Source organism: Podarcis cretensis, assembly GCF_951804945.1.
Source record: "Podarcis cretensis genome assembly, chromosome: 12".
Taxonomy (NCBI): Eukaryota; Metazoa; Chordata; class Lepidosauria; order Squamata; family Lacertidae; genus Podarcis; species Podarcis cretensis.
The window spans coordinates 14,782,209-14,809,841 of NC_137181.1; the positions used below are offsets into that span (position 1 = coordinate 14,782,209).

A 27,633-nucleotide genomic window follows, 5' to 3' on the forward strand; every position below is an offset into this window, starting at 1 on the left:
GATGCATAGTTGTCAGGTGTGTACGCTGGTTAAAAACGATAGTAATAATAAAAGGGAATTTTTGTACCAAAGTGACCCAACCATGGAATAATTCATTATCTGCATAAATTATGCAGGCAAGCACCATTCCCTCTATTTCTAATGTTCAGGTTGTGAGTGCTCTTTATGTAGCCAAAATAGCACTGCCCCCATGCACATCCAGAAGTACAGAATAACTCTAGGAACACCTCCTGCCCCACCATACCTCCAGGGAGAACAGAGTAGGCCCAGTGGCCTCCGATTACTGACTAACTGTTGGTGGGGTGAACCATGGAAGAGGGAATGCAATTGAGGAGCTGGACAATGGCACTCGGTGCTGGGACACTCTACTGCAGGTCTCACGATCCTTCTGCCATGTTTTTCTCTTCCCTTTGCATAATTTCTTTAAAGCATTTTTAAACAATTCATTCTGGGTTGGTTAAATGGTGAGTGACACATGGCAGGCACGGGAGGAGCAGCCTAATGACAAGATATCTTTCATGAGCCCCTTGAAGATCTTTGGATGCCAACAAGGCCTTTTTTATTTTTGATTAGCCAGTCACCTTACTGCTTAGATTTATTTTTTAAATGTTGTTTTGCTTTAATATTGCACACTGCCCTGATATTATATGCCACGGCGGTACAGAAATACTTTTGTAAATATCTTGTGCCATCAGTTCTGACCACCTCTTTAAAAAAAAGAAGTATTGATCCATTTATTTTCAAGAACACAATGAATATAAAGAAACAATAATTAAGCTGGTATACCCTTCATTCCGCTCCTTCTCCCCTCCTCTTAAAATGTTTGCCAGGAAATTGATTCCTAAAAAAAGGAAAACCTCCAACCCTCCAACAAGGGCCATTTCAAACAAAATGATGAATCAAATGCCTTTTAAACAAATAACACTTGTTCTGCCCACAGTGTGGAAGTATGAAATCCTTTCACATTATTTCGTTCATCTGCAAAATTAAACTAATGCCTATCAATTGTGGGGCTGAAACAAAGGAACACATGAAAACAAACTTTAAAATTCTAATCCTTTCTGGCTGATTTAATTTGATTTATATTGGACTAAATTGCGCTTGTGAGTTTATAACATCCTGCTTCTGTGTGAGCTCAAGGTCAGTAGGTAACCATTTTACAAGACCAGGATTGTTGCATTTTATATATATAGAAGGATCATGTTTCCAGCTTCAATCTCCAGCATCTCCTGTTAGGAATGCCTGAAACCCCAGAGAGCTTCTGCCAATCAGTGTTGATAATACTGAGCTGGGTGGACCAGCTCTGACTTAGCATAAAGGCAAACTCCTATGTATGACATAGAGCTAAGATATTGTAAACATGGGAAGAAAGCCACAATGAAAGGCTGTCCCTTGTGGGAACAGAGACTGGCAATAAGGCGGTAATTAAGAGAATTTATTCAGAGGGCAATTCATCACTAATCTTCGAGTCACAATCCACAGAATGTAGTATTACAGTGGTACCTCGGAAGTCAAATGGAATCCATTCCGGAAGTCTGTTTGACTTCCAAATCGTTCAGAAAGTTCCTGCAGCCAATCGGAAGCCGCGGAAGCCGCGTCAGATGTTTAGCTTCCGAAAAATGTTTGCAAACTGGAACACTCACTCCCGGGTTTGCGGCATTCGGGAGCCAAAATGTTTGAGATCCAAGGTACAACTGTAGTGGCAGGGCCAGGAACGGCAAATAATGGCAAACAAGCAGAGCATAATAAAAGTATTTCCACCCCTCCCACAGGACAGAAACTGACAATCAAAAGCAATTAAGAGAGGCTGAGGGGCAATTTATAACAAAGTCCCCAGCTATGATCCATAGGAAACAGTAAAAGTGGGTCAGTAAACACTTGGTTAGGGCATGGTTCTGATAACCACAAGGGTTGCTGTTATGTAGTGAAGTTTCACCCTGGGCCAGCAGGGGGATACTGTATATAGTTTTCACTCAGGTCTGTAGATAGTTTTCACTCAGGTCCACGTCAGTTATTTTAGGCGGGAAACGCTGGGCTGTTGTTGCTACAATGTTGACAGCCGGCTGCCTATAAAAGCAGGCCGGCTGAGCTGTTTGCAGTCAGTTCTATTCCAGCTTACAAAATAAAGAGCTACTTGGAGAAATCGCTGTGTCGTCTGCTATGTCAACCCACAACTTAACAGTTGCGGGTTTCATCCCCACATGGAACAGCTGCATATTCCTGCATTGCAGGGGGCTGAACTAGATCAGGCTTCCTCAACCTTGGCCCTCCAGATGTTTTTGGCCTACAACTCCCATGATCCCTAGCTAGCAGGACCAGTGGTCAGGGATGATGGGAATTGTAGTCTCAAAAACATCTGGAGGGCCGAGGTTGAGGAAGCCTGTAGTAACTAGATGATCCTCAGGTTCACTTCCAACTCAACAAGTCTATGATTTTGTGAACCTTGTAATTAACTTTGCAAAGGACCATTGCCAATGGGACTTGCTTCTCAGTAAATGTGGCAACAGGGCCTTGGTTATGGGCAATGGCATTGCTATACAGTGGTACCTCAGGTTACATACGCTTCAGGTTACATACGCTTCAGGTTACAGACTCCGCTAACCCAGAAAAAGTGCTTCAGCTTAAGAACTTTGTTTCAGGGTAAGAACAGAAATCGGGCTCTGGCGGCACAGCAGCAGCAGGAGGCCCCATCAGCTAAAGTGGTGCTTCAGGTTAAGAACAGTTTCAGGTTAAGTACGGACCTCCGGAACGAATTAAGTACTTAACCTGAGGTACCACTGTATAATACAACACATGCAGGACCGCCTTTGGAATTCTGCATCGAGCTGATTGCAGAAATGCAATGGCTCAGAATCAGCAGTGCTAAAGAATGAGAGGGGAAGCATCCTGGGTTCTAGACAGGTTCCTGATATGAGTGTAAATATAGGTGGGGAGAAGGGGTGGAATTCAGAAGCTGAGTTGTGCTGAAGCAGCTGGGGGAGAAAGTATGTGCAGAGAAACAACTGTGAGTTTTTACCTTCATTGGGACCTCCTGGGAAACTAAGTCTCCTGTAGCCTGGAACCAGGTGTGTGGAAATACAGCTGACCGAGTCCTGAATGGGACACAGCTATGAGCATTTCATTCATTTCAGAGCCTGCCTAGAGAGAGGCACTAGGGTGATGCCGGCAGGTTCCAGAAGTGACAACCTGAATAAAATATGGGGGTGTGGGGCTCAGGTAAGCCCCACCCCGCATAATTGATCACAAGGTGTGGTACACGCACACCATTTGAATGGCAATTCTCATCGACTTTGGTGGGGGGACCTGTCCCCCTCAGATATTTTGTGGAGGGGCTGAAGGGACCTCTGCCCCTTGGAGCTTGCTCCTACGCCAGGAAGCTTCTTTGCTGTCAGATTTTGGAGGATGAGCTGTGAGTCTGATTGGGCCGCAAGTGAGAGCCAGGAGGCTGAGCCGTTTTGCGTGGGGAAATGCCTCGGAAGGAGAAGGAATTAATATCAGTCTATATTGATTAATCATTCATATTAATGGCTTTGTTTATTTTTGCAGCATTTGTTCCACTTATTTGTACACTCCTTAGATATATTTTTTCTCTCTATATATACAGTGGTACTTCGGGTTAAGAACTTAATTCATTCTGGAGGTCCGTTCTTAACCTGAAACTGTTCTTAAACTGAGGTACCACTTTAGCTAATGGGGCCTCCTGCTGCTGCCGCACGATTTCTGTTCTCATCCTGAAGCAAAGTTCTTAACCTGAGGTACTATTTCTGGGTTAGCGGAGTCTGTAACCTGAAGCATCTGTAACCCGAGGTACCACTGTATATATATTAAATGGCATAAAAATGGTCTAAATATTTAAAGTAAATTAGTAAGAAAGGGAGAAGAGAGGAACAAATAGTATATTAAGGAAACTTGCATAATTATTTCACTGTGCTGCCCTGAATACAACACATAATGACACCGTTGAATTCCTGTCATGTGATGCTCAAGTCAAGCAAGCTTCACACGCTGCTGGTGTTTCTCTGCCACCAGTTCCGCGTGGCTCCTGCATCCAGTCCAGTTCTTGATTTCTGAACCGCTCTTGTCAAAAAATACTCCTGTTGCAGGACTTAAGACTTTACCAGTGCTGTGTAGAAAATAAATTATGCATCACCACATTGATATAAGATACTTTCTCCCCTCAGCCGAAAATTGATGTTGAAGCGTGTGGATAATCTTAGTTGCAATTATTCAGATTTATATGATCTGAGGTGAAACCAGAGTATTTAGTTGCAATTATTCAGAAGTACCGTAACTGGACGGAATACTGAAGGCAAAGGAAAAGTCAGCAGGACCACATACAACAGCGCCATCTGGCGATCAGCATAACATACCATGCATTCCTTTTTAAACGTAAGCAAAACAAATACAGTACTCTTAAAACACATGGGGAGTGTGTTTGTTGTTCTGCTTGAATTTAATCTTATATCCAAGAGAGTCACGTGACTCTGTAAACCTAAGCTAGGACTTAGTACAATCTCATTCAGCCTCTTCTTCCAATTCTGAAATGGTGGCGCTGAAAGAAAGCCCCGCCGAGAACTGTATTGTTATGAGTTACAGGTAGGTAGCCGTGTTGGTCTTTGTGGCGATCACACAGGGTCCCCGGACGTTTGACGGTCTATTGATCCCTGTGCCACCACTGTGCTTGCTTCCCCACTGCTACCAACCCATTACACTCGGGTACACACTGAGTCCAGACAGTTGTTAAAATTAAATCAAATAAACAAGTTGATTTTGTAAGCATTAACAAGTATGGTTTCTCAGTTAATTTTCTTGTCAGTTTCTTATCCTTAGTTTCTTTACTGGCCTATACCTTCCTAATACCTTCTGACTGATAGTCTCAACTTAACAGTTTCTCTCACTCTCTCACATCAGACTAGCCCAACCCACAGACTTATCCTCCCTCTCTCTTCTCTAACTCCAGACTGACTTCTTAACAACTCTAACTCTAACTCCTCCCCTTGGGTTCCTATTGGTTAGTCATTTTACACTTAGTTAACCCTTTCCTTATGAACCCAGTATGATGTCACAAACCTGGGAGGGCAAACGCCACAGTCTACCATAGTCGAAACAAAATAAAATAAAAATTCCTTCCCGTAGCACCTTAGAGACCAACTAATATTGTTATTTGTATGAGCTTTTGAAGTGTGCATGCACACAAAAGCTCATACCAATAACAAACTTAGTTATTGTAGTTACTGCTACTGGAAGGAATGTTTTTATTCATTTTGTATTGTTATGAGTTTGTGAGTGCAATACTCCCCTGTGTTAGGAGTTTCAGGGTGCAAGGCACTGAACCCCTGGATTCAGCAAATGTTGGAAAATAAAACAGGCCAGTTTCCTGATGAGGAAATTGCCTCAGGTGATGGGCCATTAGGAGAAAAAAGGAGGTGATTAGGAAAGCCAAAGAGAGGGGTCACTGAGCTAGATGGCATCGGGGAGGGGCCCCTCTCTCAACTCAGAGTTAGAAGACAAAGGCAGAGTTTTTTGGGGGGGGCGGGATGTGAGCTGGAGGGAAAAGGTTGCACTCTGTTAAAGGAGGCAAACTGGAGAGAAGGTCCGAGCATGATAGCTGGTTTCTGTTTGAATCCTAGGCTGCAGCCTAGGAAAAACAAGACCCTCTTGGAGCATCAATGTGGGGAATCCCTCCATCATAGACTCAGGTTGTGTACATAAATCATATATCATAAAGACACCACTGTCTCTGCTGTGCCTCATTTCCAAAAGGAAACTCAGACTCTGGGTAAGCAGCTGGAACCCCTGGAATCTTGCACCGCTCAGAGATTGGGGTGGCAGGAAGCAGTACTATTTATGCATCTCAGAAGTTACTCTGGTCTAGGTCCTTCTCATGTTTTATTGTCCCTCTGTTGAGCCACAGCTGTGCAGCATAAACAAGAAGTCAGTTGCAAAACTTTTTCTTTTACATAGGGTTGCTAGGTTAGAAGCATTCTGGGCCTGAGGCCTGGGGGCAGCCCCCGGTGATTGTCACAGGGGCAAGTCCTGGAGATAGAGATTAGAAATGAGTGAAGGAGGGCAGATCCTACCCACCCCTCCCCAGTGTCTATGTTATAATTTGCAGGCAGCTCCTGGCCAGCTGAAGCTTTGGAAGCTGCCTGTGCAGTCTTTTTAATGATTTTGTTTATTAAAGGTGCTCTTGACCACCGGGAGATTCAAGCCCTGCACATGCCACCTGGAGAAGGCAAGGCAAACCTGGAGACTTCAGGTCAGATCTAAAGATCTGGCAACCCCACTTCCATGAAATCTATCCCTGATCTTCTCCAGGATATCTTCCCTATAGTCGCAAGACTGGACTTTGAATAGCAACACTAGAGCTGTGTGAAAACTCAGGGCCAGTTCAAGCAGTACATTTTTTTGTACTCGCTTTTTGGTGGAGGGTTTTGTGATGAGATATCATCAGGGTGGTCTGGATTTTAATTTTGGACCTGAGCCCAGAATGCTTTCGGCTTGGCCTTTAGCCCAGGAAACAGACCCTACCCTGTCAGCTGTGAACAGGCAATTTGGCAGCAACCTCAAAACCATTTACTTCAGAGTAGTACGAGGGGATGACTTTAGCGGTAAACAAAACTACTACAGTACTAATAAATGGTCCCAGAATTCAGTTTTAGGGATTCACAAATCTCTCTGTCTAATGAGTGGCCAACAAAATAATAATAAAAGTATCTACATCTGAACATATTTATTAAATTTCAATGAATTAAATTATTAGCCTATTCATGAAGTTGATGTCCTGTCTTTCCTTTAAGGTGCTCAATGCAGCATACATGTCTCTCTCCCTATTTCCATGTAATCCTCTCAACAACCCTGTGAGGTAGACTAGGTTGAGAGAAAGTAACTGGTTTAGTGGTTTCAGGGCTAAGTGAGAGGGACTTCTAGCAAATTAGAAGGAAAAAGAGAAATTATATGTCCTGCATTTGTCACAAACTAAAACATCTTCGTGTTTCCCCTCCAAATGTGACAGAAATGGTCATATAACTATCACCAACAATATTTAACCGTTGGATGAAAAGAACCAAACTGAGGCATGATAGGGTTGAAGAAGCTTAATGGTAAGGCCACTCTTGATGGCTTAAATTTCTAATAGTGGTTTTATGTTGGCATTTTATCCTGCTTTGGCTGTGATTTGAATTTTTATTGGGATCTTGTAGTAATGATATTTATTATTTTGACGTTGTAAACCACTTTGAGAATCTCAGCAGAAGAGTGGCTAAAAAGAAACTTCGATAATTCCTAATATGTAATGGCCAGGTTCCAGGAGCTTACTCTTATCATCTGATGGGGAAAAAAACAAACCCTTTAGGTAGCTAAGTTCTGGTGACCCTCAGGTGAAATTCTGCACTAAAACTGGTTCTTAGATTGTTCCAACAGTCAGAGTGCCCTCGACATATAAATATAGCCCAAGGACATTGTGTATATTCCTGTAGAAAAGAGACTACCAAGGTCTAGGAAATAGCTCTGCTCTTTAGCAGAAGGACAGTTACGCAAATAACTTAATAACCCACTTCACATTTTCACAGAGAAGTCCACTTCATAGGGTAGCCATTTATAGTTTACCAAAAAAGAAGTTGTTTTGCATCACTTTACCAAAAATAAAATAAAATTGCATCACCAAAAAAAAGGCAAAAAAGGAGAGCAATTTTCACAATATTTGCATATGGTAATTTATACATGTAGGTGCAAATGTAGAAATAATTACGATAATTTAAAAGATAGGTGACTTCTGTGCCTCTTCACATACCCTCCAACATTTTCCCAATGAAAATAGGGACGTCTCATTCCATAATGATAATTTTACTATTTATACCCCACACATCTTACTGGGTTGTCCCAGCCTTTCTGGGCAGCTTCCAACTTATATAAAAAACATAAAAAACATTAAATGTTTTTTTAAAAAAACCTTCAATGTACAAGATTGTCTTCAGACGGTTTGGGGGTTGGATAACTCCATACCGTCCAGCATTTCTCCACTGAAAATAGAGACATCCTAAGGAAAAGCAGGACATTCCAGGATCAAATCAGAAACTGGGGCGGCTTCTCTAAATCAGGGATGTCCCTGGAAATTGGGACACTTGTAGAGTCTGTGTACATTGCTGACTGGACACTGTCAGCTGTTGATGGGCAACCTGAAGGCTTGTGCTCACCCTTTTAATGGTTCCTTATATGTTAACCAGATTTTATCTGGAGAACCCTAAAAAATAGAGAAACCTTCAAAATAGAGAACTGTTGTCTATAGACACAGTAGGTTACATGGGCACCATTACAAAGCAAGGGAAGCAGTGCTATTTTTCTAGAAAAAGAGGTGCCGGAACTCACCATGAATGCCTCCCTTGGTCCTTCATAATGGAAATGGCACCCACCTGAGAGGTGCCGGAACTGAGTTCTGGCTGGAAAAAAATCCTGATGGGGAGAAGTGTGGAGGTTTCAGCAGAGCCAAAAATTTCAACAAGATTGTAAAAAGCCCACTCCTGAATATATTAAGGGGAGGGGGGGAAGTGTTAAGATTCCTGCTCTGTGTTTGCAGTCATGAGATTGTTGTCTATCACATGATGGTGTATGTTTTCATTCCACAGTGTGGGAAGTAATGGAGACAGGATGTTTTGTGTTACTGTGTTCCATGAAGTGGGACTATTCTATTCTATTCTATTCTATTCTATTCTATTCTATTCTCTTTTTTCTTTTGCTGTCTGATGAGAAAAAGGAAGGAGCTAAGGCAGAATGCTCTGAGTGTATAATATGTAAATAAACGTAGATTAGTCAAAATGCTGAGCTGCTGAGTTCTGTTACGCAAACTGTGAATGCTCTGCGGATCCCTAAGTGTGCCAATGCCTTTTGGCATCAGTCGCTGTGATGTTTGGACAGAAGAAAGCTTTTGAAGCTCCTGAACGATCGACCAGGAGGGAGAGAACATGCCAGCCGGGCATGTGTCTCTACCAGGGTCCTACACAAGAGTAGGACGCTCCTAACAGGAAGCAGTATATTTTAAGAGCATTTGTTTTGGAGACTGTACTTCAATATAGCATAAAACAACAACAATTCTAGTTCAGCAGTCACTGTATTGTTAAAGTATGCTGCCTACCAAGGAAACAGGCCAGTGTAACTATCCCTCACAACAATTTTTTTGAAATCGAACGAGTGAGCTGAAAAAATATATGGATGCTCCTGAGATGTAATCATATCTGGTCTAAGACTGCATACACACCATAGATTTAAAGTGTGCTGCTTCTGCAAATAAGCATGGGAACTGTCCACAGTTTACTGTCCACAGAACTACAATTCCCAGAATTCTTTAAAAACTGCAGTTCCCACAATTCTTCGGTGGAAGTCATATGCTTTAAATGTATGGTGTGTATAACAGCCTAAGACATGTCGGGCAAGGTGGGGTAATTGGATTGCCGCCACGCCCCCTTGCTATCTCTAAATTGTGCCCCTAATGAATTCAAAACCCCCGCAAAACAGTAATATATCAGAGCTCTGATGAGCTGGAGGCTGACTGTTGCCAAATGTCTCTTTAAACAGAAAGAAGAGGGAGGGAGACATATTTCTTATCCTAAAGGATTTTCTGCATACCTGATTATAATTATCATCACCAATATAACTAATACTTCGTATTCTGACATTTCCCTTGTTGTTTATGTTGAAACTTCGATCAGGCTAGCCTGGCTTTAACATAACCCAGATTTGTCAAGAGTACCACTAGGAAACAAATGATTGTTCCCAGTTATTTTTCTTCATATGGGAACCCATTCTAAGCCTAATAATTTACATGTGTATTATAAATATTAACAATGTCAAAACAAGCATACGAGCAGCAGTTACTGGCCTGCTAGTAACACACATGGCAAAATGTCTGATTTATAGATAAAGTGGAAAGCCAGGGGGGAACTCCCCTTCTGAAAACTTGGCTTTAAGCCCTCCGTACCCTCATGGGATGCGGGTGGCGCTGTGGGACGCGGGTGGCGCTGTGGGTAAAAGCCTCATTGCCTAGGACTTGCCGATTGAAAGGTCGGCGGTTCGAATCCCCGCGGCGGGGTGCGCTCCTGTCGTTCGGTCCCAGCGCCTGCCAACCTAGCAGTTTGAAAGCACCTCCGGGTGCAAGTAGATAAATAGGGACCGCTTACTAGCGGGAAGGTAAACGGCGTTCCGTGTGCTGCACTGGCTCACCAGATGCAGCTTCATCACGCTGGCCACGTGACCTGGAAGTGTCTGCGGACAGCGCTGGCTGCCGGCCTATAGAGTGAGATGAGCGCACAACCCTAGAGTCTGTCAAGACTGGCCCGTACGGGCAGGGGTACCTTTACCTTTTTACCCTCATGGACAAATGATTTCCTTTTGCATTCAGTTTGGATATAATATTTTTACACGCCATCTGAATCACTGAGCAGTAAGAGACTCCAGGAGTTCCACTGCTTACTCAGTTTCCTCAGGATGAAAGTTAGTGAAGACTGTGGTGCCTTTAGCATATATGCTTTTATTTCCACATATATGCAACCTGCCACGGCTGGAGTCAGACTTAATTATCTCCTGTCAGTGGAGAGCTAACAGAGAAACAGCCGAACTGCCGCTCCTCTCCCCAGAAATAATAATTTCCCCATGACTGGAAATGTCTAGAAGGCAACAGGTTGGGGAAAGCTGATCTAGATAAAGTCTGTTATGAAAAAAATAAATAAATCCAAAAGAAACCTTTTATCTTCATCTGGATAATTTTATTAAGTCTACTTATTTTCAGAGTTTACTTTTCTTGCTATCTTTAATGAATATATTATACCATTTTACGTAAACAGTTTAGAAATTTTTATTTTATTTTATAAAGCAGCACATAAATCTTGCTAAATAGTAATAATAATAAATTCAATGGCAAGCCATTATTTTAAACTGTGGGCTGCCTTGACTGCGCTGCTCAAAATATGGTAAATCCATCAATAAATGTTTTGCTCTACGTTGTGAAGTGTTTCTGCTCTTATTTATTGTCGATCTGTTTATTGTCGATTTTCAGCATCTGCGTCTGCACAGACGCGATTTCCAGCGCCGTGGAAGTGAGTCCCCGCGCTGCACCGGTTTAGCGCAGCGCGCGAGCGGGTGACTCGATTCAGGAGTGGCTTGTGGGTCGGTCAAACAACCTCAGCAGGCCGCTTCTGGCCCATGGGCCTTAGGTTGCTGACCCCTGGCTTAAAGCACCCAAACGCCCTGGGCCAGCTGTGCAACTAACATGTAGCTCCCAACAAGCCCATGTTCACCACCACAAATTCAGTCCTGAGAAACATGTTTACACAGACCTTGTTAAAAAAAAAAAAATCTTCCTGAGAGATTAAAACGGAAAAACAGTATCTAATTCCACAGATGCCTTTCCTTTTAGGCTCTCCTACCACCCACTTAAGCAGAAAAGGAATGCATTATTAATGGTAACACCACATAAATTAAAATAAGACAGTTAACATAAAGTGTTACCACATCTGTAATCTCTAAAATGCCGTGGAATATTTTCCAGTAAACAAAAGCAGGGGGAAGAAGATGACGACACTTTGCGGAGCTTTCATTGGCGAATGCTGAACATTCTGGAAGAAACCGAATGTACACAAAGTGTGTGTTTGTGAAACAGCTGAGTGAATAATGAACTGTACAACCTCCTAGCCAACATTTCGTTATATGGGAATTCTATTTGCAGATTGATACATGGGGAAGAATCTCTTACTGTGGGAATATCACGTTATCAGTTTGAGGGGTCAGTCTGGATCACACATGTAGCCCCTTCCAAATCTGTGACCCTGTGTGTCTGGGATTATAATTTACAAGATGAAACATGCCGAACAAGTCAGACTAGTTCTAGGAAATGGCTTCAGGTGGGAAGGGTGCATGGCATTCAATTGCCCCAATAAAATTGGAACGTCCCAATTTTTTTATTTTTTTGCATGAGAGCATGGCGCCCAAAACATATGTTTTGGGGCACTGCAATCTCACACAGTGCCTCCAAACACACTTTTTTGGCACTGTGCTCTCATGCAAGAGCATGGTCCTGAGAAAAACTCGTCTTCCGGGGTCACATTGTCGCATGGGTCATGTGACTTGTATGGAAGAATGGCCCCGTAAGATGCGCATCCTGGTTTCTCACCACCACATGCTGGTGGGTATGAGAGTGCTGTTGTGCTCCTGTTCTGCTTCTGGGCTTCCCATAGGCATCTAGTTAGTCCCAGGAATGAAGAAGATACAGAACAAAATGAGCCACAGGCCAAATGCAGTGGGGTGGTTCTTATGCTCAGATGGAGAAATTCAGCTGCTATGTCCCCAAACGCTTTAGTCTTTTCTTGTAGGACAAGTACTCCAATACTCGGATCATTTTGGTTGCTATTTACTGCACCTTTCCAGCGATACAGCTTTCTTTTTGAGATGGGGTAACTAAGGTAAAGGTAAAGGGACCCCTGACCATTAGGTCCAGTCGTGGCCGACTCTGGGGTTGCAGCACTCATCTCGCTTTATTGGCTGAGGGAGCCGGCATACAGCTTCCGGGTCATGTGGCCAGCATCACTAAGCCGCTTCTGGCGAACCAGAGCAGCACACGGAAACACCGTTTACCTTCCCACCGGAGTGGTACCTATTTATCTACTTGCACTTTGACATGCTTTTGAACTGCTAGGTTGGCAGGAGCTGGGACTGAGCAACGGGAGCTCACCCCGTCGTGGGGATTCGAACCGCCGACCTTCTGATCGGCAAGTCCTAGGCTCTGTGGTTTAACCCACAGCACCAACCGCATCCCTGGGGTAACTAAAACAATACACAAATACCAAGATGTGTCGGTGGATTGTGATGGCCACAGTTTTTATTTGCAGTCCCTATCTGTGGCACTGTGGTCTAAACCACTGAGCCTAGGGCTTGCCAATCAGAAGGTCGCGGTTCGAATCCTTGTGACGGGATGAGCTCCCGTTGCTCGGTTCCTGCTCCCGCCAACCTAGCAATTCGAAAGCACGTCAAAGTGCAAGTAGATAAATAGGTACCACTCCAGCGGGAAGGTAAACGGCGTTTCCGTGCGCTGCTCTGGTTCGCCAGAAGTGGCTTAGTCATGCTGGCCACATGACCCGGAAAGCTGTCTGTGGACAAATGCCAGCTCCCTCGGCCAGTAAAGCAAGATGAGCACCGCAACCCCAGAGTTGTCCATGAATGGACTTACAGTCAGGGGTCCCTGACTGTAATGGGAGGGATTTCACCCCTCCCATATCCAAGAATCTCCTGAGGAGCCTGCTGATTCTACAGAGAGGAGGAGCAATGTTCTGCTTTCTACTTAGTCAGTGAGTGAATCAGTCAGCGAGTGAGTCAGTCAGTGTATCGGAGAGAGAGAGAGTGTTAGAGATCGTGTCTAGAGATAAGGTTGCTGCTAAGAGCAGCTGCAGACTCTCAGTGTACCATTGATTTATGCTTAGATCCTTTAGCTCTGTATATAGTTTTGTATCATAGTTGTAGCTATAGAATAAAAGGAAGATATTCTACAGAGCTGCTCTCCGAGTGGTTTATACTCTGCAAGACTCTGCAAAACTCTGCTGCGCAACGACTGTATTATTGTGCAAGTGAATCCGGTGCTCTCAGCTCTAAGCTGTGAGTCCACAGCACGGTGACCTGTCCCTGTGAGAAAGGTGGTCGCTGGCAGTGCTACCCAGCTCGCCTAGCCCAGTCAGGGTTGAAGTGCATGAGTCCAGTTGGTGCACTGGCTCAAGGGCGATGCTGACAATGATGGCCACATGACCCGGAAAGCTGTCTGTGGACAAATGCCAGCTCCCTTGGCCAGTAAAGCAAGATGAGCGCCGCAACCCCAGAGTTGTCCACGAATGGACTTACAGTCAGGGGTCCCTTTACCTTTACCTATCCTAATAATCAGGTCATAGTGGAGAGTTTTGACCAAACGTGATCCACCTGGAGGAGGAACCGGCAAGCCACTCCAGTATCCCTGCCAAGAAAACTCCATGGACAAAGACAACAGGCATATAAAAGTTATGACGCTGGAAGATGAGCCCCTCAGGTCGGAAGGCGTCCAACATGCTACTGGGGAAGAGCGGAGGGCAAGTACAAGTAGATCCAGAGCTGATGAAGCGGCTGGGCCAAAGCCGAAAGGACGCTCAGTTGCGGATATGCCTGGAAGCGAAAGGAAAGTCCAATGCTGTAAAGAAAAATATTGCATAGGAACCTGGAATGTAAGAACCATGAACATGGGTAAGTTGGAGGTGGTCAAAAATGAGATGGCAAGAATAAATATTGACATCCTGGGCATCAGTGAACTAAAATGGACGGGAATGGGTGAATTCAGTTCGGATGACCATCATATCTACTACTGTGGGCAAGAAACCCGTAAAAGAAATGGAGTGGCCCTCATAGTCAACAAAGAGTGGCAAAAGCTGTACTGGGATGCAATCTCAAAAATGATAGAATGATCTCGATACGAATCCAAGGCAGACCTTTTAACATCACAGTAATCCAAGTTTATGCACCAACTACTGGTGCTGAAGAAACTGAAATTGACCAATTCTATGAAGACTTACAACACCTTATAGAAGTGACACCAAAGAAGGATGTTCTTCTCATTATAGGGGATTGGAATGCTAAAGTAGGGAGTCAAGAGATAAAAGGAACAACTGGCAAGTTTGGCCTTGGAGATCAAAACGAAGCAGGGCAAAGGCTAATAGAGTTCTGTCAAGAGAACAAGCTGGTCATCACAAACACGCTTTTCCAACAACACAAGAGACGACTCTACACATGGACATCACCAGATGGGCAGCATCGAAATCAGATTGATTATATTCTCTGCAGCCAAAGATGGAGAAGCTCTATACAGTCAGCAAAAACAAGACCTGGAGCTGACTGTGGCTCAGATCATCAGCTTCTTATAGCAAAATTCAAGCTTAAACTGAAGAAAGTAGGAAAAACCACTGGGCCGGTAAGATACAATCTAAGTCAAATCCCTTATGAATACACAGTGGAAGTGAGGAACAGGTTTAAGGATTTAGATTTGGTGGACAGAGTGCCTGAAGAACTATGGATGGAGGCTCGTAACATTATACAGGAGGCAGCAACGAAAACCATCCCAATGAAAAGGAAATGCAAGAAAGCAAAGTGGCTGTCCAATGAGGCCTTACAAATAGCGGGGGAGAGAAGGCAAGCAAAATGCAAGGGAGATCGTGAAACATACAGGAAATTGAATGCGGATTTCCAAAGAATAGCAAGGAGAGACAAGAAGACCTTCTTAAACAAGCAATGCAAAGAAATAGAGGAAAGCAATAGAATGGGAAGAACCAGAGATCTGTTCAAGAAAATTGGAGATATGAAAGGAACATTTCGTACAAAGATTTCCATAATAAAGGACAAAAGTGGAAAGGACCTAACAGAAGCAGAAGACATCAAGAAGAGGTGGCAAGAATACACAGAGGAATTATACCAGAAAGAAACGGATGTCTCATATACCCCAGGTAGTGTGGTTGCTGACCTTGAGCCAGACATCCTGGAGAGTGAAGTCAAATGGGCCTTAGAAAGCACTGCAAATAACAAGGCCAGTGGAAGTGATGGTATTCCAGCTGAACTATTTAAAATTTTAAAAGATGATGCTGTTAAGGTGCTACACTCAATATGCCAGCAAGTTTGGAAAACTCAGCAGTGGCCAGAAGATTGGAGAAGATCAGTCTACATCCCAATCCCAAAGAAGGGCAGTGCCAAAGAATGCTCCAACTATCGCACAATTGCACTAATTTCTCACGCTAGCAAGGTTATGCTTAAAATTCTACAAGGAAGGCTCAAGCAGTATGTGGACCGAGAACTCCCAGAAGTGCAAGCTGGATTTAGAAGAGGCAGAGGAACCAGAGACCAAATTGCAAACATGCGCTGGATTATGGAGAAAGCTAGAGAGTTCCAGAAAGACATTTACTTCTGCTTCATTGACTATGCAAAAGCCTTTGACTGTGTCGACCATGGCAAACTATGGCAAGTTCTTAAAGAAATGGGAGTGCCTGATCACCTCATCTGTCTCCTGAGAAATCTCTATGTGGGACAAGAAGCTACAGTTAGAACTGGATATGGAACAACTGACTGGTTCAAAATTGGGAAAGGAGTACGACAAGGCTGCATTTTGTCTCCCTGCTTATTTAACTTATATGCAGAATTCATCATGCGAAAGGCTGGGCTGGATGAATCCCTAGCCGGAATTAAGATTGCCGGAAGAAATATCAACAACCTCAGATATGCAGATGACACAACCTTGATGGCAGAAAGTGAGGAGGAATTAAAGAACCTTTTATTGAGGGTGAAAGAGGAGAGTGCAAAATATGGTCTGAAGCTCAACATCAAAAAAACGAAGATCATGGCTACTGGTCCCATCACCTCCTGGCAAATAGAAAGGGAAGAAATGGAGGCAGTGAGAGATTTTACTTTCTTGGGCTCCATGATCACTGCAGATGGTGACAGCAGCCACGAAATTAAAAGACGCCTGCTTCTTGGGAGAAGGGCAATGACAGGCCTAGACAGCATCTTGAGAAGTAGAGACATCACCTTGCCAACAAAGGTCCGTATAGTTAAAGCTATGGTTTTCCCAGTAGTGATGTATGGAAGTGAGAGCTGGACCATAAAGGAGGCTGATCGCCGAAGAATTGATGCTTTTGAATTATGGTGCTGGAGGAGACTCTTGAGAGTCCCATGGACTGCAAGAAGATCAAACCTCTCCATTCTGAAGGAAATCAGCCCTGAGTGCTCACTGGAAGGACAGATTGTGAAGCTGAGGCTCCAGTACTTTGGCCACCTCATGAGAAGAGAAGACTCCCTGGAGAAGACCCTGATGTTGGGAAAGATGGAGGGCACAAGGAGAAGGGGGCGACAGAGGACGAGATGGTTGGATAGTGTTTTCGAGGTTACCAGCATGAGTCTGACCAAGCTGCGGGGGGCAGTGGAGGACAGGAGTGCCTGGCGTTCTCTGGTCCATGGGGTCACGAAGAGTCGGACACGACTAAACGACTAAACAACAACAAATCCTAATAATCTCTGGCATCAAATTTGGCTGTGCAGTCACTTCTGCTGCATGCTGAGTTGATGTTTCACACCGAGCACAGCTCCATATCCCTTTTTTGGTTAGTCACTGCTAGTTCAGACTCCTGTACAGCAAAGAACATCAGTGAAGGAGGAACAAAGTTATCAAAATTTCCTTTATGCTCAGCTCCAGAATCTTTACTTATAGTGCCACCTTAAGATTTAAGATGGTAAAACAGCTGCAGTCTGAGGGGGGAAATATTGCACACAGTGCCCTCCATGCTTGCTGCTTTCAAATGAAATTAGATCTGATATATAATGCAACTGTTATAGCAGTATTGAGATAACTGCACTGATGCAAAATATTTCAATATGCTGCTGTTATGGCACATAAATCTTGATGTCAATGTATCTGTTCACCTGGAGTCAAACTTAGCAAGCTTTAGGCATCAGGCAAAAATTGTTCTGTTTTCCCCATGCTTTAAACGATTTTCAAGTTTGCCTATTCAGATGCTTGCTGTTGCTGGAAAATTGTGTTTTTCATCTAACTATTTTTCATTGCACTTTAAATTTATGCTCTAATAGCCTTTAAAATGTTTTATTGAAAGGCAGGATATTTTAAAATAAATATACTAATAGATGAATTTGTGTAGGTGCATCTGCTTGGTTAGTGCTGACCCATGGCAGGGCCTTTTCAGTAGTGGCTCCCTGGTTGTGGAATGTCCTTGCTAGTGAGGTGTGCGTGTCTCCATCATTCTTAACTTTCAGGAGGAGTTTGAAAACATTCCTTCAGTCATTGGGCGGCTGAAGAATACTGTTCCTGGCAACTTCAAAATCACTGGATGGAAGTACCGTATGTTTTTAACTGTAATTGTTTTTAGAATGATTTAATTTCTTTTAGAATGTTTTGCTTTGTTGTTGTTGTTTATTTTTCCATCTGTTTGCTGCCCTGGGCCCCTTAGGGAGGAATGGTGGGATAGTAATTCAAGTAACCACAACAACAGCAATGTGGTATAGTGCCAGCGTGGTGTAGTGGTTAAGAGCGGTAGACTCGTGATCTGGTGAACCGGGTTCGCTTCCCCGCTCGTCCACATGCAGCTGCTGGGTGGCCTTGGGCCAGTCACACTTCTCTGAAGCCTCTCAGCCCCACTCACCTCACAGAGTGTTTGTTGTGGGGGAGGAAGGGAAAGGAGAATGTTAGCCGCTTTGAGACTGCTTTGGGTAGTGATAAAGTGGGATATCAAATCCAAATCCAATGTAGGTTGACCATGATGCTTGAAACAATCACATGGTCATATAAAGAAGAAATGAGGAACCTCAGGCAGGGGGCGCTAAGTGTGGCCTTCTAGATATCTCTGTCCAGACCGTATGATTCTCCCCAGGCCATGCCCCCTCACCAGCCCTGTTTTGCACCCGCAGGTGTTTTGGTTTTGCTGGAACGTGCCCTTAAATTGCGATAATGCTTACCTGGGTGGAGGATGAAGAGACGGTGTGTGGATGTAGAAACCTCTGACTTTTGCAGGGCTGGAATGTAGCCTATTGTATAAAGGTAAGAACCTCATCTGTTGCTGGTGGGTGTACTTTTGCCTCTGGTTCCACCCATATTTTGCTTCTGCTCTTCCCTATTGCCAGCACACAGTCTCTGAAAGGTTGAGCATTAGGGAATGCAATCCTCAGGCTGAATTCCCACCCTACCCCGCCTCTCATATAAGGTTGGACCATAAAGGTAAAGGTAAAGGGACCCCTGACCATTAGGTCCAGTCATGACCGACTCTGGGGTTGCGGTGCTCATCTCGCTTTAGTGGCCAAGGGAGCCGGCATACAGCTTCCGGGTCATGTGGCCACCATGACTAAGCCGCTTCTGGCAAACCAGAGCTGCACACGGAAACGCCGTTTACCTTCCCGACAGAGCGGTACCTATTTATCTACTTGCACTTTGACGTGCTTTCCAACTGCTAGGTTGGCAGGAGCAGGGACCAAGCAATGGGAGCTCACCCTGTTGCGGGGATTCGAACCGCCGACCTTCTGATCAGCAAGTCCTAGGCTCTGTGGTTTAACCCACAGCACCACCAAGGTTGGACCATATATTGATGTAAATGAGAGGCCCATTGCTTGCTGGTGCACTTCTGTTGTTGTGCCTACAAATCCATACTTAAGCTCAAGACCACAATCCCTGTACCAAAGAGAAAAGAGGAGACTCTGACTCTCACCAGGCAACTTTAAAATGTCTGTTGCGGCTGTTGAGTTAATAAGGATTGTCGGTTGTTTTTAAACACAAGATGGTGGTGAAACAGTTAAAAGCATTATCATTTCCAGCATGTAAATTATCAGCTCAAACAGAGCTAATAGGATATCACATCCTATCTCAACACCTTCTTAATTTGGACTGCGGTGCCTGTGCCAGCATTTTAACAATTCCAGGAAGAGTTATAAAACATATTCACTAGTTCATAACTGTACAGAAATTCATGCAGAAAATGCTATGATGAATAACAGGGCCCACAGGCATGTCAAGCTACACATTGGCTTGGATTTATATTTTGCTTAAATTACCAAGATCCGGGGCTCTGGAGTGGTGGGGCTATTCCAGTTGGAATCAATAAATCTTTCCTAACGTAGGTTCGAAAACATATAAATCATGTGTGGTGCACTCATTCTGAACTGGATCGGGCAACCCGATCTTACTCCATCTTGAAATGAATAAGAGCTTGCAGAATTTGCAGGTGGTTAAAAATGAAAGCAAGCAAAACAAACTACATTGCAACTTCTTCTTTTACCTAACTCTAATTCTTCCCAAAATAAGTGCTGCTGCTGCTGCTGTCGTTGTTCTTAATTAAATCTGTATATTGCTCTCCATCCAAAGATTGCAGGATGGTTTGCAACGTAAAAATACAAAAACGAGAAAACAAAATACATAATAAAACAAAACCGAAGCCTTCCCCTCCCACAAACACCTTTTAAGATTGTTAATCAGCCAAAGGCCTAGTTGTAGAGAAACGTTTACGCCTGGCACATAAAGTAGCAAAACAAGTGACTGCATAGCATAATACTCCATGGAGAATGGGCCTATCTATTAACCATGACGGCTAAATTGTTCAGAGGCCACAGAATACCAGCTGCAAGCAGTCAAGGGCTTTGGGAGGAACAGCATCTTCATATCTGTAGGAAATGAACAAACATGCCAATTCTCACATTCCTTCTCTTCTTGTCCACTTATTTCCCGCTAGAGAGTGCTATGAAAACCCTTCTTTCCCTGGAGTTTTTAAGATTGTCTGGACAGAGGAACTGATGGCGAATGCCTCAATCATGGGTAGGCAAACTAAGGCCCGGGGGCCGGATCCAGCCCAATCGCCTTCTAAATCTGGCCCATGGACGGTCCAGGAATCAGCGTGTTTTTACATGAGTAGAATGTGTCCTTTCAAATGCATCTCTGGTTATTTGTGGGGCATAGGAAAATTCCTATTTCATTTTTTTCCTTCAAAATATAGTCTGCACCCCCCACAAGGACTGAGGGACATAGGACTGGCCCCCCTGCTGAAAAGGTTTGCTGACCCCTGGCCTTAATCATCCTAGCACTTATCAGTTCTTAATAGTAATTTTCATAGGGAGATTGGCTGATTGCTTTCAGTAGCGGACCTTCTACATCAGTTCCAAAGTGGACAGTACTGCCCCGGGGGTGGGGGTGGGAATACCTAGGTGGGTACGAAGAAGCAAGTGGGGAGCAAGTGGAGGCGTAAATGACTGTCAGACTTTGAAAAGCTGGTATCACTGGATCAAGTCCATCAGTGTTGTTGAATTAATTAAACTAAATAGTTTTAACTGGGTTTTGAATAAATGGAATACTGGGAGTCAGTCTGACAGGGCCAAGGCAGGAAACCAGGCAAGGACAGGTACAGGATCTCTGGCAGGATCTAGCATACAGCAACGTTGCTCTTGCAACCTGGGGCGGGGTACGACAGCCTTTTATCTTTGTCGGCCGGTCCTGATCCCCCGGCGACTGACCTCCCTGTTTTGCCCGAAGGTGAGCACTCCTCCTGCGAGTACTTAGGTCTCCCCTTCTCTCAGACCTTAGACTCTGCAGCTCGGGCGACGTTGGGGGGTTACTAGACCCAGAGGCCGCCTCAGCCTCCCCTGACCAAACTGGTAGTGGAGCAGCTGTAAGTGATGGCCCAGCTGAAGGCAATGAGGTAATCCCCGCATCTGGAGCCAGGGCAGGCTCAGGCCCCTGACTCAGCCCAGCTGGTGTTTGTTACAGGGGAACATGTGCAGACTGGGACTCTTCAGGATCAGGCCCCAGACTTGGTTCAGATGATGTTTGAGGCAAAGGATCTGGTGCAGACTGAGTCTCCTCTGATTCCAAGTCCAATTCCCAGGCCATCACACTACCTACCTACCTCCTGCCTTTCAATCAAATGATTTCCAAGGAGTCAAGTACACTATCCATCCTTCTGTTTCTCTGAACTATGGAAAGGTCACTGTGCCCTGCCTCTCAGCTCTGTGGCCCTGGGGCAACAGGCCGGTAATGGCACATAGCAGGGAATCAAACATCCTGTGGTTGCTTGTTCTACGGCCAACGACAGCCCATTGGGACCATTTGCTAACCAAGTATGTTGTGGGCACCATACACACAGCACAATCAAGCACACATGGAAACCCATTCTATCAGCTGTAATGAAATGCTTTCAAGCCTAATTTTGGCTGGGTGGCAGTGGTGAGGGCCTGTATGCCTACAGGTGACACACTGGTGACCTGTTTTAAAACACTTTGTTTATTTGTTGCATTTATATCCACCTTGTTCTACAAGGAGTGCAAGGCGGTGTAAATATTTCCCTCCTTGTCATTTAACCCCCCACAACCCTGTGAGGTAGGATAGGCTGAGAGGCAGGGACTGACCCAAGGTCACCTAGTGGGATTTATGGCCAAGTGGGGATTTGAACCCTGGTTTCCCAGGTCCTCGTCTAATAGTCTAACCACTACACCACTCTGGCGAAGCATGCATTATTATGCTTTAGGAAAAATTAAATTTATCTGCAACTCGTATGCACCATGGAAGAGCTCTGCAAATGCCACACTGATGTTGCTGTTATATTTGTGAATGGCAGCAGTTCCTTGTGATGTGCTGCAAACTGGCTTCAAAGCCTTGTGATGTATTATTGCAAACTGGCTTCAAAGCCGTTCTAGGCTTCAAAAGTGGTTTGTGAAATAGCAGAGAAATAAAACCAAGCTCCTCACCCGGATTCAGCCCTGTACATTTCTGAGGCAGGGTCCAAAGTTGTAAAATAGCAGGAAACGTAGTACTGTATCCCATGAACGGATAGATTTGACTATGGGAGGTCTTAATAGAAATGACTGCGCTACTGCATTTGTGTTCAGCTTTGCTCTGAAGGCTCTGAAGTTTCAGGAGATTAATAGTACAAAGTCTGGAATACCTCCAAGTCAACCAACTTCTGACTGGTTTACATCATGCCCTGTTCATGAGCACAGCGTGATCCTGTGGAACGAGGTCAGCCATGAAGTAGGTTAATCAGTAAAGGAGTAGGTCTCCAAACTGGAATTTTATGCTAACCTCACAAAATGGAATTTGGTGCCGAAGCTTCTCTCTGCTGGGTACCTATTTGAAAATAACAGTACGAATCAGGCGTGACTCCCCTTATAATAATAACTGCAAACAACAGCACAACAATAGCGGAAAGAGGTGCTTTTATTCTGAGGGGAAGCGAAGAGACCCTCTGAGCAAATTGCTGAAATAGTGCAAACAGTAACTGCTCAATTTTTTGAAAGTGAGCTGAATGAGATTTAAATGAACTTTTATGCCTGGCCATTACAGAAACTGTGTATATCAATCAAGGCAAAAACTTTAGGAAAATAAGATATACGGTAAAGGAAACATGAGGGAATGTGGTGCTTCCTGTAGTCTTATGATGTTATAGTTTGTATAAGAAAATCCCAAGCAGGGCTGGGTAAATGAGGTTTCCTCTCAGTTTCTCGCTTTTCAGGTCTCTGCTTTTCCATTAAGTTGTTACAGTGGCACTGTGGATGGAGCCTTGTGAGAGGGGCAGGCACATGGATAAAATATAGACAGCAGGGCTGGCCCATCCGCGAGGCAAGGTGAGGCCACTGCCTCAGGGGGCAGGACCCATAGGGGTAGCAGATCTGGCCTCTAAGGAATGCATCATCTGCTAGTACTGCCACTGCTGTGGTGGCAGCGACAGCTGTGGCATGCTCCTTGGAGGCTGGGTTTTCCATCTCCTTGAGAGCCCCTCCCCGCACAGCACCTTGCCTTGTTTGCACTGCAGTAAGGAAAGTCCAAACTGTGACATTTTGCCCAGATGCACTATGTCAGTTTGTTCTGCAGGATGCTATTTTTAAGAAGTGAAAAATGGGTTGCTTGTTTACTTAGGAAATTTCTGTACAGTGGTACCTCAGGTTAAGTACTTAATTCGTTCCGGAGGTCCGTTCTTAACCTGAAACTGTTCTTAACCTGAAGCACCACTTTAGCTAATGGGGCCTCCTGCTGCCGCCACGCTGCCGGAGCACGATTTCTGTTCTCATCCTGAAGCAAAGTTCTTAACCTGGGGTTAGCGGAGTCTGTAACCTGAAGCGTATGTAACCTGAAACATATGTAACCCGAGGTACCACTGTACTTCTCTTCATAGAATCCATCCCAGACTGGTTCGCAAATTAAGCTAAAAATACAATAGCGGCAAAATAATCCCGCGGCAGAGTAAGAAAGAACAAATGCCTTTCCAGTGCCTCATTTTAGGGCCATTCAATTACCAGTCACTGAAATGCATGTGAGAATAAAAACATCTTAACCTGGAAGATAATGGTTACAAGCTGGGTACCACTGGGGAGGATGTTCCGCAACTGGGGTTTTATGGATGAAAATGTCCTCTTCCTAGTTTTCAACCACTTAACCGCAAATGATGGCAGCGTTGTGGAAGATCTCAACACCTGAGAAGATTGGTATTGGAGAAGGCTGTCCATAAGGTACCTAGGTCCCAAGCCAGGAAGGGTAGTTTAAAAGCAGCACCTTGAAACTGAACTCAGAAGCAAATTGATAACTGGTGTAGATTTCTCAAGACTGTCAAGATATGGAAACCATGCACCATCCCAGGTAATACCCTGGCTGCGGTATTTTGAAGTACTGTAATCGAAGCTTCTGAAGAATCTTCAAGATTGAACCCAGACAATTTTAGTTAATCTTAAATATATTTAGTGGAAACAAGCCAGCTTCAAAGCACAGTTCATGAAGCTAGCTTATTTTTGCTAACAATAGCTAAATTTAAGCATAGTTTAGGGTATGGACAACACACCATGCAGAAAATGCTGGTCTCTTCCTGCGGCTGCATTGAAAGATGAGAGGGGAAGGGAGGGCAAGTGAGGTTCGCATGCTAAACACAGCCACCCTCATTACAAGCATACATGTATGTTAACTTCCTCAAAGGAAGAAACATCTTAAACTTTGAAACCTTTGTACGTTGGGATTCAATAAACTTGAGATGTATTTTTAAAATGTGGTTACGTTATTACAACATATTATTTTCACTAATGAGCCGATCCTGATTTTGAATTAGCAATGAAGCTGTATATGGGATTTTTCCCTGAGATTTTCTGGAATGCAGGACCACTACATAAATTCATATATGACATGCAATAAGTAACACTGAGAGAATAATTGTTACAAGATGTTCGAGAACTGAGTACGGCTCCAAACATCTTTCCTAAGAACTGTATGGGCAAAATTAAACCTATAAATTAAAGACATTAAGCACAATTAAATCAATCTCTCTGTGCATCGTTTTAAAAATAAATTGTGTCCGGAGTGCCAATTTGGCTTTTACGTTCCAAGTTGAAAAAATGCCTCAGTCCAGCCATACTTTTTCTTAAAACTTCCAACAAAAAATGGAAATTGTCAATCATTGTTTGGGAACTGTGGTGAATTGGATGAGGGCCAATAAACTGAGCTTGCACCTTGGGAAGATGAACGGTGGGTTGGTATTTACTGTGTCCAGGAAAAATAGGCCAGTTGTACTGCATCCTTGTAAACCGCTTAGAGATTATTACAGCCAAGCAGTAATGTATATAAATTGTGTAAATAAACAAATTTCCTCATTTCCCCCCTAAACCATTTGAATTCTATGGATTCCAAATTGTAATACAGGCGATTCTCAACTTAAATATTTTTTTTCCAGGATGCTCACCCCTTTTCTGCCAAGTGTGTAAAGTTGAATGGATGCATAAGTTAAACGTGCATAAGTTGTGAGTTACTTGTACAATAAAATACTATAGATGAGAAATAAAATAAATAAAAGGAAATGAATGCACCAATTAAAATGATTAAAAAATTTACAATTACAATTGCCAGAACAGGCAGAATAGTATTCTGTCAACACCCCAAGCATTTTTCAGGTGGTCTATGAGGAAAAATGTTTGGGAACCACTGACGTACAGCAACCCAATTCCTATAGTTTTTGTAATTATTATTATTAATTAAATTTCTATACTGCCCTTCATCTGAGGATCATAGGGCAGTTTACAGTTTACACAAAAATACGTAACTTAGTTACAAACAAAAACAAAAACCTCCCTCCATAAAAGCAATAGTTGTCTGCATTTCTCACACGTATAATTGGAATTTGATTTTTAGACTGGCTGTGATACGTTTCAATTACGTACTACTAGCCCTTCGTTAACACCATTCACAAGAAAGGCTTGGCATTCATTTTTAGTTAATGTGCGAAAACATCCTCAAGTGAATTGATTGGTAGATAACATTTGCCACCTTACAACCAGGCACCTTGCGGATTATCCTGCCATGTTTGTGGCTCAAAATGCACTGGATTATTAAGGGACTTATTCTGATTGAAGCATAATCATGATCAGATGAATTACATAATGTTAAATCGTCATCGTTAATTAAGTTTACAGACCTAGACAAGAGGCTACTAATGCCTGATGGTTATTTTAGCATTTCGTCACTGTCAGTTGTAGGGATGGAAAGCAAAACATGCTGAACCCACCAATAAAATAATCCACGTTCGTTATATATGTATATATTTTATAACACACACACTGGCATTTGATGCCTGCAGAAACCCCTTGATCTCAAATATATTTCTGAAAAGGCTGCATTTATTCATTTTCTCTTCTCCTCTCCCTCTCACCCCCCAAATAACACCTCTTTCAATTTATGATGGACAAAGAACTCCAAAAAAGAAGAGAGTGGACCATGCGCAAAAAATTACGCACGCCGTGGCAACCTTCTAATTTTGTGAGATGAGAGCATATATATATCACGGCTTTTTTTCTTTTTTCTTTTCAATAGTTAGGAGAACCAGTGCTCTTGAATTGCTCTCTCTCCCTTTAACCCGGCATAATAAAGCGAGGGGCGGAAAGAAAAAGAAGCCAACGGCAACTCCATCCGACGCCGCTAGAGTTCTCCTTCTCCCAAAGATCCGCGGCTTCGTTCTTTTAAACCCTGTTTACCCCCAGAAAGCTGGAAGTGTGGACAGACAGGGAGAGAAGAGAGAGAGAAAAATTCAGACACAATAAAACTCCGATGGGGGGAAGAAATATGTAGGAGGAGGAGGAGAGGAGGAAGGAGGCAGCAGCCTTGGAGGAAGAGAGGATTGAAAAGTTTCGCCTGGGTTAACTTCTCCTCTTCTTCTCCTTCCCTCTCCTTTTGCAGCCACAGAAAGAGCAGCAGCCCAGAGCACAAGGTGAGAGAGACGCTCTTTGGTCTGGGGAGGAGGAGGAGGAGAGCAAAGGGGGGGGGCGATTGTGGGGGGAGAGAGAGAGAAAGAGAGGCACGACTTTGAAATTTACAGCCCTGTGGGAGAGATTAGGATGTGCGCCTTTCTGGGAGAGATTAGGGTGGGTGGCTGGGTTAGGGAGGCGAGGGGAAGGCGGCGTCTCCGGCGTCTTCTTTTTTCTTTTTAAATATATGATGGAGGATTATAAACATGGCGCCTTAAAAAAAAAAAGAGAGAACGAGAGAGAAAGAAACCTCTACAAAATCATGTACACACCCGAGCCCACAAGAGGAAAGGGTTTTGCTTTTATTTTTTTTGTAATGGGGGGAGGTTGAGCCTGCGTAACATGCCCCTTTCTGTATATATGCGTGCAATGCACAGATGAGATACATGCAACACATATAAGGTCTCAAATGCGTGTGCGTGGAGATCGCGACTGCAAATAATAATAATAATCGGTGGCGCCCACTGGTTTGGTATTTTTCGTCTGAATCGTGTTTTTTTTTTGTCGTGCAAAACAAGAATACGGGGCGGGAATGCATTGGTCGCCGATTTTATCATCCATAGCAATTCTCTCTACCCCTCACCCCAACACACCCTGTTGGGGTCTTAACGATTTTATGGGGTTTTTCTAGCCGGTATTAAAAGTTGCATCTGCTGTACCTGCGGGTAAGGTGGGGAAGGGGCTTCGCGGGGCAGAGGCGGAGAGTCTGGGAGAGGAAAAAAGGTGTGCGCGCGTGTGAGACAAGCGGGGAGCGTCGTCGGCGAGGGTGGTGGGAATTACTTTCCGGTTGCGGCCTGCCCAGAACCGTGGAGCCGGGGCCTCGAGTAGCTGGGC

General features: G+C 44.0%; 1 protein-coding gene and 1 long non-coding RNA gene across 12 annotated transcripts in view; one reads left to right on the forward strand and one right to left on the reverse strand.

Moving 5' to 3' along the window:
• The window catches only part of LOC307199391, a 194,243-nt gene that overhangs the window by 121,139 nt on the left and 45,471 nt on the right, over window positions 1–27,633 (reverse strand). The window lies entirely within an intron of this gene.
• The window catches only part of ZMYND11 (zinc finger MYND-type containing 11), a 105,411-nt gene continuing 104,281 nt past the window's right edge, over window positions 26,504–27,633 (forward strand). For 6 of the 11 annotated variants that reach the window (XM_079946773.1, XM_079946774.1, XM_079946775.1 and 3 more), the window contains exon 1: window positions 26,505–26,762. The gene's annotated coding sequence lies outside the window, so the exon portion shown is untranslated. Of the gene's footprint in view, window positions 26,763–27,633 lie in introns of all 11 variants that reach the window. The other 5 variants (XM_079946779.1, XM_079946786.1, XM_079946784.1 and 2 more) reach the window with 3 other exon arrangements.